This window comes from Elephantulus edwardii, unplaced genomic scaffold, assembly GCF_000299155.1.
Source record: "Elephantulus edwardii isolate Elephantulus edwardi_28Jun2011 unplaced genomic scaffold, EleEdw1.0 scaffold00030, whole genome shotgun sequence".
NCBI classification, from domain to species: Eukaryota; Metazoa; Chordata; class Mammalia; order Macroscelidea; family Macroscelididae; genus Elephantulus; species Elephantulus edwardii.
The window spans coordinates 8,936,168-8,940,967 of NW_006399780.1; the positions used below are offsets into that span (position 1 = coordinate 8,936,168).

Here is a 4,800-nt window from a genome sequence, read left to right on the forward strand (position 1 = left end):
TTCCTCTTCTGTCTTTGCAATGACCGTTTGCACTCTTCCTGGATGATACCCTTGATATCCTCCCACAACTCATCTGGCCTTCGTTCATTAGTGTTCAAAACCTCAAATCTGTTCCTGAGATGGTTCTAAAATTCAGGTGGGATAGACTCAAAGTCATATTTTGGTTGCCTTGGATTTTGTTTAATTTTAGGGAAAAAAATTTCTTCTAAATTTCACTTTGAACCTTAGGTTAGTTTATAGTTTTAAGCTTTATATTAGTATAATGAGCCTAAAGATCTGGTGGCCTAGTGGAAAGAAGCTGTGCTGCAATCCTGAAGGCACGCAGTTTGAGTTCACCAGCTGCTCACTGGGAGAAGGATGGGCAGTCTTCTCCAGTGCGATTAACTGTTTCTGAAAACCCAACTTGACAACATACAACAATAAGCCTAATTGTTATCTCTTTAAGGAATACATTTATTTCCAGTTATGAAATAACAGAATAACTAAACAGAAAATATAGGACAATGTTAAAGAAGGAAATAAGCTACTTTGAACAAGCTATGAAATTACGCTATTGGGATACATGTTAGTTGGTAAAACTGAGTGCTGTGATCCAGGGCACATTGTTTATTAGATGGAGACTGCCTTAGGCTAATCAGCTTCTACTCACATAATACAATTTGACCATATTTCAAGGCCCTAAGTGAAACATCATCCTCACTGTCCTGACTAGATAATGTCCTTTCTTCTTACTTGGTTTAGATAACAAAGATGGGAGCATTGTGTCCTGAGTTTCCTCCTTAAAATGTTCCTCTTAATGCAGTTCCAAAGGGACACTTGATCTCCTTTTAAATCTTTGTAAAAAAATTTCTCCTGAGTTTCCTCCTTAAAATGCTCCTCTTACCTAGTGGCGTTCCAAAGGGACACTTTCTCTTCTTTGAAATATTTTTTAAAAAATTTCATTGTTTCACATATTTTCCTCTCCTCCCCTTCCACCTCCCCCAGCCCACCCTGCAGTGCACCCCTTGGTCTAGATTGGTCTGATACATACAACACATAATCATATATTCCTTTTCTTCCCCTCATCTGTTCTAATACAGTGTTCATTATGTACCCACTCTCTCACCATTCCCTTCCCAACCCCCTCATGTCTGATCTATTTTGTAACATTGATGTTATGCAGTATGCGGTATTTGCCCTTTTGTGACTGAGATATTTTACTTAGCATAGTGTCCTCGAGACTCCCCCATGTTCTGTAATGTTTTACTATTTCATTGTTTTTAATGCTGCATAGTATTCCATTGTGTGAATGTTCCATAGTTTTCCTCTCCATTAATTTGTTGATAGGCACTTGAGTGGCTTCCATCTCTTTGCTATTGTGAATAATGTAGCAGTATACATGGGTGTGCATACATCTGTTTGAGTAATGACTTTGGTTTCTTTAGGGTATATTCACAGTAGTGGAATTGCTGGGTCGAATGGTGTTTCTATTTCCAACTTTGTGAGAAAGTGCCAGACTACCTTCCAACAGCAGCTTTATCATTTTACATCCCTATCAGCAGTGAGTAAGAGTTCCAATCTCTCCATAACCTCACCAGCATTTGTTGTTTGTTGCCCTGTTGAACTTTGCTATTGTTGCTGGGGTGATATGATATCTCATAGTTGTTTTGATTTGTATCTCTCTGATAGCTAGGGATTTTGAACCTTTCTTCATGTATTTGTTTGCCATCTGAATGTCTTCCTTGATAAATTGTCTATTCATTTCCTGACACTTGATCTTTTTCTGTTAGCCCATGAGCAAGTTCAATCTCTGTTGTGTGAGTATTTTTAAGAAGTTATAGCTCTTTAATCATGAAATGCTGGGGAAAATGCATTATCTATTATATTGACCTAGTTTAAAGCGATACTAGAAAGCTCCGTGGCTAGTGCATAGGGAGTTTTGCTACTAATCCAAAGACTGCACCTCTCTGGCAATTAAATTCACCAGCAGCTTCATGAGAGAAAGATGGACAGTCTTCTTCTGTGCATCTTTTCCTTATTGTTACGTGCCGACTAGTCACTCATGATCCATAGCGACCCAATGTACAATAGCTCTGAACCCTGTCCTGAGCCAATCTCACTGTCTCTGACACATTTACCCCCAACACCCCAGATACTGAGTCAATTCAGGGCATTCTTTTCTTGTGTTCTCCTTCCGCCCTTTCAAGCATGATGTCCTTCTCCAAAGACTTATCCCTCCTGGCAACATGCCCAAGGTATGTGAGACGGAGCTTCAATTACCTAAGCTTATATTCATACTGTAGACATTTGCACCTGATGTTCCCTCTGCTTGCATGACTTCTCCCCCATGTGTCTTCATGGCTCATTTCCTTTGATTCAGATCTTTCTTGCAATGCCATGCCAGAGAGGCCTTAATCTGGACACACTATTTGATACTTTAACCATACTTCACTTCCTTACACCTACATTTACTGGCTTTGAATTTTTAAAAACCTTAATTCATGGTAGAAATATGTTTACTCAGTTGTGTACATGCATATATTGTTGTTTTTAGGTGCCCTAGAGTCAAGTATAACTCATAGCAACCTTATGAACAACAGATCTGAAAACTGTCGTATCCTGTGTCATCCTCCTCTCTGATACATTTGACTTTACTTCTGCTGTCATTATGTCTGTCCACCTCATTAAGAGTCTTCCTCTCTTTCTAAGCATGATGCCCCTTTCCAAGGAATAGCCTTTCCTAGCAACATGCCCAAAGTATGTGAGGTGAAATTTTGCCATTCTTGCCTTGAAGGAGCTCTCTGCTTGGCTTAGCTTTTCCCAAGACATATGTGTTTGTTCTTTTGGCAATCCATGAGATACTCAGTACTTTTCTCCAATACTGCAACTCAAAGGCATCAGTTTTTCTTATGTCATCCTTATTCATTGTCCAGCCTTCAGATATATAGCAAGTACATTTCAACCTTCTTAAACACAAATATGATATTCCTAAATAAATTTTTATTTTTGTTATTATGTTATTATTATTAATTTTATTTTATTATTTTATTATTATCAATTTTTATTATTGTGATATGTAAAACATTCTGATATTGTTTTCTACTAATACCATGAAATAAATAAATGGAAAAAAGTTCCTGTCTTTTTTGTACATTGATACATCTGCAGAGTTTAGGGATATCAGAGCTTAGATGTATCATTGATACGTCTGCAGAATTTAGGGAAGGGCCTGGTACTTGTGACAGTTCCATTCAGACAATTTGGTCATAAGTGGTTCTAATGTAAGTCAGCTCTCTTGTGCTGCCTCTCTTTTTTTCCAGTTTTCAATATTATTGCCTTCTATTATTGTGGTTGTTGTTAGGTGTGGTGGAGTGGAATATGACTCATTGTGACCCTATGAACAGCCAACCTGACCTTTGCCATATTCTGTACCATTTTCATCATCTTTGAGACACTGAAACCCGTTGCTGAAGTCATCATGTCAGTCCATCTCATTGGGGATTTTCCTGCCCTTCGCTGTCCCTCCATCTTTCCAAGCATGATGTCCCTTGTTGTTGTTGTGTACTGTCAAGTCAGAACTCGCCGATAGCTCACACTCCAGCACGTTTTCAGAGGCAGTTAATCCCACAGGATGAGACTGTCCATCTTTCTCCCATGGAGCAGCTGATGGCCTCAAACCACATGCCTTCAGGATTGCAGCGCAGCATCTTGTTATTAGGCCACCAGAACGCCTTTTTTTTTTTAAAAAAAAAAAAGGTATAATTTCCATTTTATTTTCAGATGAGTTTTTTCTTCAGTCTTTAAGGAATCAAATCCTTACATGGGCTTTGTGGTGGTCATGGGGCAGCACCTGCAGGTCTAATCTAGGTGGAGGTGTTCGGTCCTTCTGGGTTTCATGAGAATGGTTCCTCACCACCATGCTGTGAATGGCACAACTCACACGGTAGTGCAGTTTCACATAGTTTTGGAAGCACATATGCATCGAAGACACTCACTTCAGAAATGTCCCTGACGGCAGCTGCCTCTGCTGTATTTCGAATTACGAACTTCTTAATTTCCTTGTCTTTGGGCACGCACCTGGCACAGTTTGTGCAGTTAATAGGCTGCACGTGACCATGGCCCTTTTTGGCAAGACCATTATATCTCCTTTTCTTTGTCATGTTGGAAGTGAGGGTCCAAGAGCAGAGCTCATTTTGATGTCCCTTAGTGTTAGTAATTTCAGAAAGAAAATCTTTAGGGTTTGGAAACATTACAGATAAACTTACAGAGGTATTTTAACACTGTGTGCAGTATATATTAGAAATGATAAGATATAGCAAAATAGGCCAAAAATCCCCCAAAACCCGACATCATAAAACAACCCAAACCAAAAACCAACAACACACACACACACACACACACACACACAAATCCTAAAATAAAGCATGTTTTTGTTATGTGCTATTGAGTTATAGTGACCCTATGTACATTAGCTCTGAAACCTGCCCTGTCCTGAGCCAATCTCATCATCTCCAACAGACCTAATCCCAGTGATTGAATCACTGAGTCAATCCATCTCATCTTGGGTCTTCCTCTCCTGCACTGTCCCTCTACCTTTCCAAGCATGATGTTTCCCTTCAAAGACCGGTCCTTCTTGTCCACATGCCCAAAGAATGAGAGACGGAGCCTCAAAACCTTGCCTCTAGTGAGCAGTCTGGTTTCACCCTCTCCAGGACAGACCTATTTATTCTCCTGGCAGTTCATGGTGTGTTTAAGACTTTTCTCTAGATACACAATGCAAAAGCATCAAGCCTTCTTCTATCATCCTTAGTTATTGTCCAG

At 39.6% G+C, this 4,800-nt stretch overlaps 1 pseudogene; it reads right to left on the reverse strand.

Annotated features, from left to right (window-relative positions):
• Window positions 1-4,139, reverse strand: part of LOC102870627 — a 22,390-nt pseudogene extending 18,251 nt beyond the window's left edge.
• Between the last annotated feature and the right edge of the window lie 661 nt (window positions 4,140-4,800).